We start from the raw sequence: 17,329 nt of genomic DNA, 5'->3' as shown, positions 1-17,329 counted from the left end.
CATCTGTATAATCTATAAAATAATCAAGAAAAGATAAAATGATACAATGAAAACCAAACATAAGTTATTTTAGTAAATGCAAATAATTCAAAATTTCTGCAGTGTCCTGATTGGCAGGAAGAAACCATTTATATCCAACCATGTGTGTTTTCATGGTTTTCAGTTTAAAAATAATATAATATAAGTATATTGTCATTTGAGAAATAGGTTGATCACATAGGATAAGAGTAGATGTAATATAATCTAGGTGGCTTCCTTTGGTTTACAGTTGCTAAGTGTGAGCAAGGACCCGCAGTTTTCATATACCTGTAAATCTCAATTGTTACCATACCCCTTGATACTTAAATTATGATTCTAGAAGAATTTATATTAAACATGTAAGTGCTTCTCTTTAAGGGATTGCTTATAAATATTGTCTTGTCCTATTTCCTGAAAGAAATTCAGACAATAAGTACATGTTATCTTCCCATAGGAAGAAACAGAATCTATGGCTAGTTGTTTTTCAAAAATATCTATGCCTATGGTTTTCCAGAATTCCTGAAAGCCCATTTTTCTATATATTATTATTTATTGAACAAGAAAGTCAAAACAAAACAGAAAAATATGATGCTATCAAAGATACATCTAAATCAAAGAGGCACAGAAAGATTTTAAAAGTCAAAAGTAAAGCAAATGGATACAGGCATAAAGTAAAAGATGAAATGGTAATATTAGTGGAATCTAAAAAAATTGTTACGGGATACAAAAATATTTTTTATATAGTGAAATAATCATAGTTTGTAAATACAATTTGCTATAAAGGCTTAGTATAGAATAAAATTATCAGGCTAATAGAAAAATAATTTTAAGGAATGAAGGAAGGAGAAATAATATAATAAATATAATATAATAATACAATATAATATAATATAAATAATTATAGGGCAAACTAAATTTTATAACATAAAAACTAACAGTGAATCAACATTCAGGAATCAGTGTAATATTCAAAAACACTCATAATGTACACAGTAAAGAGAAACTTGCCAATTACTTTACCAACTAGATAAATTTCTAACCAGAATTCAACAAATTGAGAAAATAAAAATGTTTAAACAAAATAAATGAGTATTTTGAAAAATATACCAAGATATTTTTTAACTAAGAAATAGTAATCTAAAGTAAATATGGAGAAATAGCTGAAAATAAATTGAAGACATGAAGGCACTTGTTCTGTATAGTAAATATATGATAAAATTTATTTAAAGGTGAGCTATGAGCTTCTATAAGAGAAGGATGGGGGTGGGTGATATATATGATGTTGATTAGGGTGTGCACTTGTGATGAGCATTGGGTGTTGTATGGAATAATTTAATCATTATATTGTACACTTGAAATTAATATAACACGGCATGTTCACTACACTTGAATTAAAATTAAAAAAATAAATAAAAGGATGGAGGAAGGCAAAAAAGGGTGAAGGGGATTGGGAGTTACAGGCTTCAAGTTATGGAATAGGTAAGTCATGAGGATGAAAGGTACAGCCTAAGGAATAAAATCAGTGGTATTGTAATAGTCTTATAAATTGACAGATGGTAGCTACATTTGTGGTGAGCACAGAATAATATATAGACTTGCCAAATCACCATATTGCACACCTAAAACGGACTTTTTAAAAAAGGATGAGTTTCACAAACAAAAATCTCCAAAAATGGACATTAGATATAGCTCATATATGTGAAAAGCTTTAGAACAAAACTACTCATGATGAACATCAATTTAATAAATGGTGCCAGAGAACATTTTTGACTACTTGGATAAAAATAAACAAAATCTATAAAAATATCATGTGCAAAAAGAAATACAAATTATTTTCTAAATGGAAGGATGGATTTCATGAAGGAAGAACGAATAAAAGGAAGAAAAACTCCATGTGATTATATGATTAATCTTGGTTTTGAGAAGAGATTTTCTAAGTGTACTGCTATATGGGTATTGTTTTTGCATTGTTAAGCATATATTTCTCCCCAAATCTATGTCTTTTGTGTAATTAAAGAAAAATGGTATATATTTATTTATAAATACATGAACATCCAACTCCATAGAAGAAAGTGGTTTCAGTTGATTTTACAAAGTCATGTATAAGCCCAAATCCCCAAGATATAAGCTAACTGTGTACTCTAGAATCTATTTCTCTTGCCACCTGAAGATTTTGACTGACTCTGTGCTCACAAAGGGACAGTAGGGACTTTCAGTTCCACATATAAATGGCTTAAAAGTCAGCATTTTAACGAGTAAAAAGCTGAACAGACTGAAAAGTAAACAACTCTTTTTGGATCTATAAGAAGGCTGAGGATGCAAGAAATCTGCTGCCTTTAAGGCTGAAGAGACAGACAGGTGAATATAGGGAGTCAAGGCTAAACCTGAGCAGAGGCTCATAAGCGAAAGTCACCAGGGAAACCAGTACTGGGGTAGGAAAACCTGAACTGTGATAGACAAATTGATGGAGGCTCAATGCAGGCAAATCTGAGAGTTAAAAACTCCAGTAAGATCAAATCATAGGGCTGCCCTCACATTTTTGTGTGTTTTATGTCTAGAAGCTCAGCCAGGTTCTCACAGTAAATATTGGAGAAAAATCCCTTCTGCTTCCAGCAAAAGAAGGGAAAAAGAAACCAGTGAAATATGAAAAAATACTCTGATCTTACTAAGGCCTGCCCTCAGGGGAAATTAGTTAACCAAAGCCTAACTTGCTGGTGCATTATCACAGCCTAACTGACATGGGGGGAGAGAAATACCTAATTCTAATCACTGTAGCCATCCTGTCCCATATAAATGGGGAGAAACAACAACAGCAACTGAGAAACATTTGTAAAGTTCACAGTACAGAGTCATGGGCTCACTAAAATACTGAGTTAGTCATAGGACTATAGACCATTTCCACTTGTCCCACATGTCACTACCACCTTACAAAAGGCCTATTCACAGAAGTCCCTTGACTCAGGACACCATGTCTAGCTATCAAAAAAATTAGAGAGCATGACAAATGACAAAAAAAAAAAAAAAAAAAAAACTGATAATTTGAAGAGACTGAGCTAGAATCAGAACTAAGCATCTCAGGAATGTTAGAAATATAGATTGGGTGTTTAAAACAACTATGGTTAATATCTTAAGTGATCTAATTGGGAAAAAACAGCATGTAACATGTAAAGCAGAGATTTAGAAGTTCTAAGAACAAAATAAAAATAAATGCTAGTGATCAATTCACTCTGACAGAAGTAAAGTATGGCTTTTTGATGGGCTTATTTGTGGAGTGGATATGGCTGCGGAAAGAGTCTTAGAGCCTGAGGATATATCAATAGAAACCTCCCAAACTCAAAAGCAATGAAGACAAAGACAAAAAAAAAAAAAATCCAAAAACTGTGGACAATTATAAAAGGTGTAACAAACACAATAGGAGTAATAGAAGGGGAAGCAAAAAAAAAGGGACAGAAGTAATACTTGAAACAATAGTGACTGAGAATTCCACCAAATTAATATCAGACACCAATGCATAGATTGGCGAAGCTCAGAGAACACTAAGCAAGAAAATAAAAAACAAAACAAAACAAGACGCACAAATCCTACACCTAAGCATATAACTTTCGAACTACAAAAATAAGAATAAAGAAAGGCAGGAAGGCAGGAAGTCACGAAGGAAGTAAGGAAAAATCTTGAAAGAAGTTGAAAATAAAAGAGAAATGAACACCTTATTTATAGAGAAAAAAAGATAAGAATTAAAACTGACTTCTGAGAAATCACACACTTAAGAAAAGATTGGACTGAAATATTTAAGTGTTATGAGAACAAAATCATAAACCTGGAATTCTGTATTCTGAAATTATCCTTTAAAGTGAAATAGAAATAAAGATTTTCTCAGATAAACAAAAAGTGAGGGAATTTGTTGCCAGTACATCTGCCTTGAAAGGAATGTTAAATGTAATTCTTTAGAGAGAAGGAAAATAATTAAGCTCAGAACCTCAGATTACCATAAAGAAAGGAAGAGCATGGAAAAAGATTAAGTGGAGGTAAAATTAAAACTTTTATTTTTTTATTCTTTTTTAAAAAAGATTTATGTATGTATGTATTTGAGAGAGAGAGATGGCGAGCTTGTATGAGAGAGGGTTGGGGGGAGAGAGAGAGAGAGAGAGAGAGAGAGGGAGAATGAGAATCTCCAGCAGACTTCCTGCTGAGCATAGAGCCTGATGCAGGGCTCTATCTCATGACCCTGAGATCATGGCCCTGAGATCACAACCTGAGCCGAAATCAAGAGTCCAATGCTTCACCAACTGAGCCACCCAGGACCCCCATATGTTTCTTATTCTTAATTGATCTAACAGATAACAGTTTATTAAAAATAACAATAACAATATATTCAATTGTGTATGTATGTATCCTATGTGTATATGTTACATACACCTATACACATAATGTATACTTCTGTATGCTTATATCAAAGTGAAATGAATGATAGCAGTGATATAAAGGATGGAATGAAGGGAAGGATGGGAGAGAAAAAGTAGGGTTATTTTCTTGTATAAGCTAATCATATTACCCATGAAACCTTATAGGGTTATATGAAAGTGTACTTAAATGAGTTGTAAGTGTATATTGCAAAATCTAGGGCAATCAATTTAAAAAAAAGTAAAGAATAAAAAGTATAACATATTCTAAGACAAATGAGGAAATACAATCACATGATAAATACCTTACCAAAGAAGATATATAGATGGCATAAAAAATATATGAAAAGATTTCTACATTATATGTAATCAGGGAAATACATTTTAAAATAATAATGAAAAAGTATAATGAGATACCATTTCACACGTGTTGGGATGGCCAAAACCTGGAATACTGTCAATACCAATGCTAAGTAGGATGTGAGCAACAGAAACTCATATATTAATGGTAGGAATACAAAATGGAAAAGCCACTTTGGAAGATAGTCTCTTCCAAAGCTAAACATATTCTTACTTTACAGTCTAGTAATGGTGCTTCTTGATATTTGTCCAAAAGAGTTGAAAACATACCTACAATAACCTGCACATAGCTGTTTATCTTATTCATAATTGTCAAAAACTTGGTAGCAACCAAGATGTACTTCTATTGGTAAAAGGATAAATAAACTGGTACATCCAGAGAACGAAATACTATTTACTGCTAAAAAAAAGAAATTAAAAAGGCCTGGAAGAAACTTAAATGCATACTAATAAGTGAAAGAAGATAATCTGAAAAGGCTACGTACTCTATGATATCCTGGGCAATATTCCATAAGAATAAAAAGTCAGTGGTTGATAGGAATTTGGGGGGTAGGCAGAGGAGGGATGGATAGCTAGAACACAGATTTTTAGAGTAGTGAAAATACTCTATATGATATCATGATGATAGATACACACCATTAATACATTAGTCCAAGCCCACAGAATGTACAACACTAAAAGTGAACTCTAATGTAAACTATGGACTTTGGATGATTATGAACACTCAATGAAGTTTCATCAATTGTAATAATCATACAACTCTGGTAGGGATGGTGGTGACAGAGAGGTATGCATGTCCTGGAGCCATGGTGCATGGGAAATCTCTTTACCTTTCTCTCAATTTTGCTGAGAACCCAAAACTTCTCTAAAATAACAAATTCTTAAAAAAATGAATAGTAGGTATCTCTTTAGGACAAGAGGTCAAGAACACTGAGGAGGGGAAGGGAGGAATAGTGTAAGAAGTTACCTCTATATTATCTAAAGCTGATCTTGGCATTTTAGCAAAATATTCTTGCTAATAAACTTAAGAAAATTTCAAGTTGGAATGAAATAAAATTAAATTTCTATCTCATCTTTGAATTTTAATATTGAAGGTGGATCACTAAATTTATGTTGACCAAGACAAACTGAATTTAATTTGCTACTAGTGACTCAGGGTGTTTGTTTTGCAGTTTCAGATTGAAGTATCAATATGAGGCAAAGACACAGAAGAAAGATACATAATGGTTTATTTTTTTTATTTTTATTTTTATTTTTTTTACATAATGGTTTAAAAAGCATTTGCCTAAGTTTATATTTCACATGTCTTAATATTAAATATTAAATGTTAAAATTAATCTAAAACATCAATGATAAACTAGAAGTAAATATTTGAGATAAATAAAAGTATATGATCTCTAATGAAATGATCTTACATATATCAATAAAACAGGAAATTTTGTGATGGAAAGAAGGGCAAAAAACACTTTAACAAATTACTTAATAATTTCCAGATCTCACGAATATTGACAGGTTTAAAATATGGACACAAAGGGCAGACTGAGGAAGTTTTCAGATGGCCAGTAATCTTTCTTTCAATTAACCTATTCTTTAAAAGAAATGCTGAGAAGAGAGGAATAAAAAAAAAAAAAAAGCATTACTTCAAGAGCTGTAATTGTGGGTAGTCACAGAAATTAATCTTATGGGGAAAATTAGGAAACAATGTGCAAAAGCAGAGAAACAGAGAAAGGAGGAAATAAAACTTTTATTCCTTCCTTCTCCCCCCGCCTTTTTTTTTTTTTTTTAGAACCTAAGGGTTGACTGCTGTGTTTAGCATTTTACCCCTGAACTCTAGTTTAATCTCCCCCCAACTCAGTACCAAGGCTCAGAATGAACATTGGAAGCTGAGTCTCTGAGAATTTAGTTAGTGAGATGTTAGCCTAGCTCTAATACTTTACTGCTTCCTATTGTACCTCGCACCCTTGGCATAATCCTACAGAAATATCCTAAAATAACCTGTTCATCTTGAGCACTGATTTACAATACAACGATGTGACGCTTGTTGCCTATGTAATCAGGACAATATTCTATGTTTGATCATGAAGATTCACTCAAGTTTAATCAAGATAAATCCTAAGTATTGAGATCTCTAAATATCTACAGCTTGAAAGAATTTTAGTGTTCAAGTAATATAGTTTAGATTTTACAGATATGAAAACTAAATCACAGAGAAGAACATTCTTTAATGTTCTTAACTGAGGTTCTAACACCTCAGTGTCTGTCAGTGTCCCTGGTCCTTCATTTTTTTATAAGTGCAGGCAAAAACAGCAATACTCCACACTTTAAAATTAATCATTCACTTTAAAAGTAAGCATACACAACACAATTTTAACCTCGGATCCAAGTCCCTGCTCCACTGTGTCGCGTATACTTGGACCCAACCTCGAGCTTGCAAATAAACCCTCCTTGGCTTGCATTGGTGTCAGCTCCTTGGTGGTTTCTCAGACATGCAATCTTGGGCACAACAAAATATTTTTTCTTAAATTTCCTGGCAGATAATTCTTCTAGTTTACTTTTTAATTTACTATTAATTAATGATATTTGAAGTAAAATTCGCAAGCTGTTTTTGCCATTTTACATAGATACTAACAATTTCACTTAAATATCTAAATGAAGGTGAGGCTCATGATTAATATGCCATGTGCAGTGTGATAATTAGAGACACTAACTACAAAGAGATATTTTCCCTAATATAGTTATGCAGATGTAGAGAGAACAGAATAGGAACTGAATAGTAAAAGCCCATATAAATATGTTTTAAAAAATGAAATTCACAAGCTATTCTTATTTTAAAGTCATAGATATCAGTAAAAATTATATAATTAAGGGATTGAATGGTAAAATATTTAAAAATATGCATTTTTCTATTGACAGTTGCTGAGAACATATCTTCATTATAATTTCTTTATAGAAAAGTGCTTTGAGCTCACTTGAACTGTTACTAAATAGTTTTCCATTTGTTGATATTTATATATCAGTTATTTACATATATTTTACCAGAGTTCCTAAATTATGTCTTTGTAACTAACGTGTAAACTTGATATTAGGTCTGTATTGCCTAAAAACTCATTTTCAGACCCATTTGAACTTAAAAGAAATAAAAAAGAACAACTTACTTGTGCATTCATCTGCAAATAACACAGTTAGGTGCCTGTAATTTATCTTCTTTGCTTATCCACCCAAAAACCTAATCTAAGTGAACGTAGGGTTAATCTGTCTCCTAGTGCAAGGATAATGGCAACTGCTTTAAGCCTCCTTCACCTTAGCCAGCAGTGATTTTCAAGATATCCAGTCTCTTTTTTTGAGAGACATGAAAGTGCATTAGAAGAAGTTTAAGACAGAAGTGTATTCTTCTGAAAGAGTAATATTTTAAAAATCATATTTTTCTAGAACATCATGAGCTATTTTTGAAGCTCTCATCTTGGTCCTAGGCTATACTCTGCTGTGATTCAGACTCACTGTGTAGAAGGAAGAAGGCATTACAGGCTTGACTTGCCTGCCACATTAGAAGTGTGGAAAGATAAGAGAAGGGTGGGAGTAGAATATTTCTGGACTATACAATTACACAATGAATACCTAGGAATTATAGAAGGGCTTTTTTTTTGTTAATTTAAATAGGAAAAATGTAAACTTAAAACAACAGCTCTATATGTATAGAATCATGTTGACCACAGACAGAATTTGTTATTTTTCTTATCTCAAAGTCCCTTTTCTTTATTGGTATTCCTCCCCTCCCTGCCACCTCCATGAAAGTCCCAACGCAAAAGTATCCTGAGGCTGCTGCCTAGGGAGAATCAGCTTATAGAGCCTTCTGCTTTGCTGCAGTTAGTGAAAACCTTTCACCCACTTCTGGAAAATCTACATCAATACTGACCTTGGCTTAAGAGACACAGATGGGTGTATGTAAATAGAGTAGGAAAGATCACACATCAGACATTTACTTCATGTCGAAATGTTTTGTGGCTTCTGATGTCTAAATGAGAAGGAAAGAAGTCTTTTACTCCATGTATAACACGGACCAATGTTGATTAGTTGGTCATCTCTGCAATGGTGAGAAAGATATAGTCCAGAAAATACAGAAAAAAAAAAGAATTAAGAATTCAAAATAAAATATAGACCAAGTTGGAGAATGCTATATATTTGTTCACTAAAGGAATTGTGTTTAGTGTTTCTAGATCTGGTTTGATACTTATTTGAGTTCTTCTTAAAAGAGTGACAAATGAGAAACTCGTTAACAATCCATGGCATGATTAAAAAAAAAAATCACACAACATCAGTAGCCCAAATAGAGAAGATAGCATGATTCTTTACAAATTCATTAATATAATTCTCAGGAGTAATCTTCGAGAAAAGAAAAAAAAAAACACAAGAATAACACACAACCCCCCCCCCATTTGCAAGTATATTACGTTCAAGTATAGATACATGTTTTTTTTTTTTTTCTTAAAGAGAAAACAAAGAAAAGCTAAAAACATGGTTGTATTGAGTTAAACTATGGAGCAACCTCATCATATCCAAACACCTTCTTTGAAAAATGAGGAAATGGAGAGAGCAGGGAAGGTGCTGATGGAAATTGCCATTGTGAGTCTGCATTCTTGAAATAGCAACATTGGGCCAAATGACAACCTGTGTGATTCACCACTCCTAGAGACATAAGGTGTTTCAAGGTCAATATCAATTGATTTGAGAAATATTATTAGTATTCTATTTTGCCTTAAAAAGATACTCCTTGGGAAGAACATTTGCCATCAGAGTATATGGTGCTAGAATTCAGCCTTATTAATGGATGACATAACAGCAGTCACAGTGACTGCTTCCTGAAGGGGTCCAGCCCTGAAGTGGGGAAACTGGCTTTATTCTTATGTTGTAGCTTTCACAGTTAGAAGCAAAATATCAGAGACACTGCTGACGATTCTCAATCTGACTAGTGCTCAGGATATCAAACACTGTACACAAATCCAGGAATGGATTAGAATTGGGTGCTCTGAAGTCTGCGTATTTGGTATCCAAGCTGTTTTAGGGTAACTGTCAAGAGGGGAACAAAAATATGGGAGAAGAGCCAGCATTTAAAATAACGCTTAAATTGGGATGCATGCAGTCAGCTCATATCCTCCTCACCTCCTTTAGAAGAAAATCATATCTACTGTCCTCTTTTCTCATGCAACATTCAAGGTCGTAGGTTGATTTCTTAAAATGACAGCCACCACTTTGAACTGTGTTCATCTTTTTTGCAGATGGCAGGTATAGGGAACACATACAACACGTTGGGATTAGTACACCTGGAGACAGCACGGGTGAAAATTATAGGAAACTGAAAAGTAGTTTGAAGATTAGTGGAGTGCATATAACTTAAATGGTTTCAGGTTTATAACAGATAAAATCAAAATAAGTACTTAGGTTTGTCTGGAAAACTGACTGAAAGAGATGGCTATAAATATTAGAGTAAGAGTATTAAGTGAAGAGTTTGAGATGTTATCCTATTTTCAGGCTAACCAGTTAGGCCAACACCTTATCTCTCCCTCCCTCTCCCTCTTTCTCTTTGTCTCTCTTTCTCAAAGACACACACATTCTCTCTCTCTCTCTCTCTCTCTCTCTCCATTTTTCTCTCTCTCCTCCCCACCCACATACACTCATACGTACAGGAACCCAGACATCTTCATCATAGAACAGACTTTGGGTTTGCTCACAGACTAATCTTATCAGCACTGGATTCCCAAGATCCAATTTCTGAAGGGACCCAGATGTCACTTGTATGTGCAGTAGGAATTGTACCCCTGGAGAGGAATCACAAAATAAGGAGACTCAGAGTATATGCAGGGTGGCTGGCACATCAACTTTTCTTCCCTTCCAGAGGGAGAGAGAGAGAGAGAGAGAGAGAGAGAGAGAGAGAGAGAGATTGAAAGAGAGATTTGCTCTGGAATATAGACACATCCTCTCTAAGGAGGGTAGAAAATGTCTCTACTTTGAAATGTTAGCAAATGACTCCGGAACAACATGGATCTCTAGCTTCCAAACCATGCTTACAATTTAATCATTCAGTCCCAACCAGGCAGAAACATGAAAATATTTACCGAGAGTAGAGTTGTTTCAAAACAATGAGAATTTGCTTGGCAGCCTGATTTGAAATGGGTTGGTTCACATGCCAGGGTGACAAAGAAATGAAACCAAATAATAAGCTCTTAGAGGACAGAGATGATTTCTATGTTTATATTATCTCTCTTATAACTGAACATTGTCTTAGAAGTTGATAATAGATAATATTGAAATATGGAATATAACATACCAGAGAGGCCACACTCTGTGTTGTCACCCAACTCTGTTGTAACACATTTTGAACAAATATGGCTCATGGAATTTTTTTTTTATTTATGATAGTCACAGAGAGAGAAAAAGAGGCAGAGACACAGGCAGGGGGAGAAGCAGGCTCCATGCACCGGGAGCCCGATGTGGGACTCGATCCCGGGTCTCCAGGATTGTGCCCTGGGCCAAAGGCAGGCGCCAAACCCATGCGCCACCCAGGGATCCCTGGCTCATGGAATTTAATCACAAAGTTACTTTACTTTGTCTTTCAATATTCCTTTTAAAACATTTACTGTGGGATATTTTCCCATTACCTCTGGTTAAAAACTCAGGAATTCAATGTTTGTTTGTTGGCTGAGTTTTCCTTCCCCTATCACTAGGCAAAAATCTTCAGTTTAGTAAGGACTAATAAAAATGAGCTTTTTAGAACAAATTATTTTAAGATTTGTGTGGAATCAGAAAAGACCCCGAATAGCCAGGGGAATTTTAAAAAAGAAAACCATAGCTGGGGGCATCACAATGCCAGATTTCAGGTTGTACTACAAAGCTGTGGTCATCAAGACAGTGTGGTACTGGCACAAAAACAGACACATAGACCAATGGAACAGAATAGAGAATCCAGAAATGGACCCTGAACTTTATGGTCAACTAATATTCGACAAAGGAGGAAAGACGATCCACTGGAAGAAAGACAGTCTCTTCAATAAATGGTGCTGGGAAAATTGGTCATCCACATGCAGAAGAATGAAACTAGACCACTCTCTTGCACCATACACAAAGATAAACTCAAAATGGATGAAAGATTTAAATGTGAGACAAGACTCCATCAAAATCCTAGAGGAGAACACAGGCAACACCCTTTTTGAACTCAGCCACAGTAACTTTTTGCAAGATACATCCACGAAAACAAAAGAAACAAAAGCAAAAATGAACTATTGGGACTTCATCAAGATAAGAAGCTTTTGCACAGCAAAGGATACAGTCAACAAAACTCAAAGACAACCTACAGAATGGGAGAAGATATTTGCAAATAACATATCAGATAAAGGGCTAGTTTCCAAAATCTATAAAGAACTTATTAAACTCAACACCAAAGAAACAAACAATCCAATCATGAAATGGGCAAAAGACATGAAGAGAAATCTCACAGAGGAAGACATAGACATGGCCAACATGCACATGAGAAAATGCTCTGCATCACTTGCCATCAGGGAAATACAAATCAAAACCACAATGAGATACCACCTCACACCACTGAGAATGGGGAAAATTAATAAGGCAGGAAACAACAAATGTTGGAGAGGATGCGGAGAAAAGGGAACCCTCTTACACTGTTGGTGGGAATGTGAACTGGTGCAGCCACTCTGGAAAACTGTGTGGAGGTTCCTCAAAGAATTAAAAATAGACCTGCCCTACGACCCAGCAATTGCACTGTTAGGGATTTACCCCGAAGATTCAGATGCAATGAAACGCCGGGGCACCTGCACCCCGATGTTTCTAGCAGCAATGTCCACAATAGCCAAACTGTGGAAGGAGCCTCGGTGCCCATAGAAAGATGAATGGATAAAGAAGATGTGGTTTATGTATACAATGGAATATTACTCAGCCATTAGAAACAACAAATACCCACCATTTGCTTCAACATGGATGGAACTGGAGGGTATTATGCTGAGTGAAGTAAGTCAATCGGAGAAGGACAAACAGTGTATGTTCTCACTCATTTGGGGAATATGAATAATAGTGAAGGGGAATATAAGGGAAGGGAGAAGAGATGTGTGGGAGATATCAGAAAGGGACACAGAACATAAAGACTCCTAACTCTGGGAAATGAACTAGGGGTGGTGGAAGGGGAGGAGGGCGGGGGGTGGGGGTGAATGGGTGGCGGGCACGGAGGGGGACACTTGACGGGATGAGCACTGGGTGTTATTCTGTATGTTGGTAAATTGAACACCAATAAAAATTAATTTATAAAAAAAAAAAAGAAAAAAAAATAAAAATGAGCTTTAAGTTATAAATGACAGTTTGAGCCCCCTACTTGAAATGTTCAGTCCTCTGTAATAGTCAGTGTGCCTATATTCAGAATTAGAGTTATTCCTTCTCATCTCATGTAGAAAAGGCTGAACATAGCCATGGGATTTCCAGAAAAGGGACTGCTTTTTGTTTGTTTGTTATTCACCTCAAAAAATTTTCAACTATCTATTTCTCCAAAGTTGAAGCTGGGAAAGAAAAATAAGAGGGAGAGCAAATATTTTGACTTTATTGACAATCTTACAATTGCTGGGTCCTGCAAATAGTTAAAGCTGAATTTATCTCAAGTGGCACTTTCCTGTGTGTGAGTATGGGGAATTCTTCATAGATACATCAGTACTGCAAATGTCTTACCTGCATCCGTAGTAAATGTCCTCTTAATTCAACTGGCTGCTTTACTCCTTCCAAGATGCCTAGAAAAGTTGAAATCGACTTTAGCTTCTGTGAGTTGTATAACTGTCTTAGTGCTGTTACACAGTTTGTAAGGTGAACCCATGCTGGGATGTTCTTAAGTGTGGCACATATTTGATTGATGAACATTCATGAAACCTTTGATGCAGCCAAATTTCGGAGTACAGACAGATCCCATTGGGCTGCTGCTCCTTGACTCATTTCTCAACATTGACCTAGCAGTACATCTTGTCCTTAAATATCTCAAGCAAAAGTTAGAAACCAGGCACCTCTGCTTCCCCAAACTGAATGGGGAAAATACTACACCCTGTAATGTTAAGGCCTTTCTCTTTTAACACTGGGCAGAGAAAAAACATTTATCTTCTCTCCCACTTGGTGGAGTGCAGTCGCAGGAACTTTCTGCAAGGAAATCCTTACAGATCGTCTGTTTTACAACATTCCATCCCATCTACCTGATTCTCAGGTACTGCCATTAGAGCATTTTGAAAGCTAATCTTTAAAATATAGAATGCACTATCCTCATGCTTTCAGCTTAAACTAAGCCAGAATGTGTCCTATTTAACTTCTTGTTATCATACTATTGGCTCCTCAAAGACAGTAATTAGCTCTTGTATTTCTTTTAATGCCACAGTACTCTGGGCATAATATTTTTTTATTTTTAAAGGAATATATATATATATATATATATATATATATATATATATATATATGAGACAGAGATCAAGAGAGAGAGAGAACATGAGTGGGGGAAGAGGGGCAGAGGGAGAGGAAGAAGGAGCAGACTCCTCGCTGAACAGGAACCCTGATGTAGGGCTTGATCTCAGGATGCTGGGATCATGACCTGAGCCAAAATCAGAGGCTTCACTAACTGAGCCACCCAGGCACTCCTACACTGGGTTTTCAGATGATAACTACCAATTGTCTATGAACTAATAAGACTATCATTTCAAATGTGTTTGAACAATTTTATATTAAAAAATGCAATCTGTAGACATGTGTTGAGGATTCCCTCCTTATTGAAAAGAAAACAGGCTTTCAAGTCATTATTTTTGTTCTTCCATACTTTCTGTGTCAACCTGGGCACATTACCTAACATCTTTTAATATGAGCTTCAGTGTTCTAATGTATATAGCTACCATGAAACTATTTTACAGTATCTTTGTGAGAATTCCACACAATTTATGTAAAGTTGACAGGGCCTGGCACGTGGAAGCATATAAAATATTGCATATTTTGCTATTATGTTTCCCACCAAATTGAAATTCTGATATAGTTGCAAAATGTAGTTAGAATTCCTTCTCTATTTTTGCACTGCTAATCTTTCAGTGTAAAACTAATAAAGGTGAAAATCAAGGTAGAGGGAAAGACAGAAGAAAAAAGGGAATGGATATTTCTCCTTCTAGATTGTCTTTTCCACAAGTATTTCATTATTGCCTATACCCCTGGTGATTATGACTTTGAAAAACTGTATGAAATGGTTCATAATATATATGGGCAGGAGGAGGTAAAGATTGAATTAAGAAAAAAAAAATATATATGGGAAAATGAAAATGTTCAAAATCAGGGATGCCTGAGTAGCTCATCTGTTTGGCACCTGCCTTTGGCCCTGGGCGTGATATTGGAGACCTGGGATTGAGTCCCACGTCGGGCTCCCTGCATGGAGCCTGCTTATCCCTCTGCCTGTGTCTCTGTCTCTCTCTCTCTGTATCTCTCATGAAAAAATAAAATCTTTAAAAAAGTGTTCAAAATCAGAATTTGATAAAAATAAAACAGATTTTTAAAATATTTAAAAATATCATGTTGGGATATTAACTTATGAAATATCTAATTATCCTTTGTTCTGAACACAGGAATGGCAAAAACAAATATAACTTTAAACTCTATAAAGGAAAATTATTTATAAACAATATTCATTTTTTTAAAAAAATTGATTTTTTGGAAGTGAAAATCTGGCTATATGGATAATGATTATTAGCACGGTGAGACTTAATAGATTATTGTTATAATATCAAAAAGTATTGTTAGTATTTTAGGAAATATAATTATTTGTATGCAAGATAATAATTGATGTTCAAGTAATGATACATGTATATTGTCATACTTGTAAATGGGAGCTCAAAAACAAATCAATAGCAGTGAAGTAGGAAAAAGATCTCAGATGCTGCACTTCTCTCTAATAAAGCTATGAAGCATTTGAGCGAGGGTTAGAACACTATATTTCAACTGGCTCTTATCATATGGAAATAAGTAAAAAACTTTTTTTTTTGTATTCAAACCACCATGAAGACCAACAGCTTTTAAATGCAGAGACCATAATTTGGTGAAAAAGAAAGTTTTGCACTTGTGAGGACATATGTTTTTTAGAGAGAGAGAGAGTTGCTAATATTTCTAAAGTCTGATGTGATAGATTCTGAGTTCTGCTAATGAATACAGATATTTTATAGATACATTTATACAACATAACAGAACTTTTGAAAATGCTTCCTTATTATTGTTTTAAAAATATATCAGATGATTCTTTACTGTGAAGTATACCATTACCTAGCAATAATTTATTGATTATATAAATCAATAAATTGGGGTAATATACCCCAAGGATATATTACATTTTTAACAAATGGCACAATGATATAGATTACTACCTACAAATATATTCCATTTTAATCTTCAAATCATTGCTAAGAGAACTGTTTGCAAGGATAGAAATGTTTCTGCATCATACAATGTGGTAGCCACTAACCACATGTGGCTATTGAACACTTGAAATGTAGGAAGTGTGTCTGAAGAAATGAATTTTACTTTCAACTCTAATCAATTTAAGTTGGCATTCAAATCACCATATGTTATTGGTACTGTCCACGTTAGACAACACACCTTTAAAAACTCAACCACATATATTTGGAAATCTGGTTATCAGTGGTATGCATTACAGTAGAAATTACTTACCAAATCCTTCTCATAATTTCTAAATCATTTTTTGATTTTTCAAAATTGTATGAAGTAACACCACTAGGTAAAGGATGCCCTTATGTCACCTCAAATCTGACAAAAGGAATTATGAATTGCATAATAAATACTTATTCTCTGATTCTCCCAGCTTCTGGCACTTGGTGCAGCCAGAGGGCACCCAGGTGCTCTGCCACCTGTCCTAGATTGTACATACTTTAAGGCAGTACTTCTTACAATGGCTGGTCTCAGAAAGACCTTTGTGAATGTTGATAATGCTTACAAAATTGCTGCCTGTTTTGTCACCTGCTTCACTGCCCCCATGAAGTTGAGTTCCCTTGAAGAACACACCACATGCATTCATTCTCCTGTGCCACTTTGTGACCACTGGTAGCATTCTGTCAGACCCCATCGACTGCCACTGTGGCCAACTCTATGCAAATCAATCAGTATGGAAATACTGAATATTGTAAAAATTGGTGCAAACTTTATTGATCATAATCACATAATTATATAGGCTTAGGCAATAATGTTTTTTTTTTCTTTAATTTTTTGGTTATCTCCTAGCATTTATGACTTTAGATATTAGCAGGGACACAGATTGTAGTTTTGTATATATCACTTAGGAAATTGATACAACATTTTAAGGAGCTGCATATGTTTAAGAGAAGGAATGAAAAATGAGGGGAAAACAGAGTGCTTATCCAGTAGAAACAACACCCTTTAACTTTGGATGATTTCTGTTTGGTTAATTTATTAATACATTTTGATCTTTTCTGATGTCGTTTAACATCTGTTCAATTATATTCTTAACACACATTTCCTCA

Source organism: Nyctereutes procyonoides, unplaced genomic scaffold (assembly GCF_905146905.1).
Source record: "Nyctereutes procyonoides isolate TBG_1078 unplaced genomic scaffold, NYPRO_anot_genome, whole genome shotgun sequence".
Lineage (NCBI taxonomy): Eukaryota > Metazoa > Chordata > Mammalia > Carnivora > Canidae > Nyctereutes > Nyctereutes procyonoides.
This window is presented reverse-complemented; position numbering follows the sequence as displayed.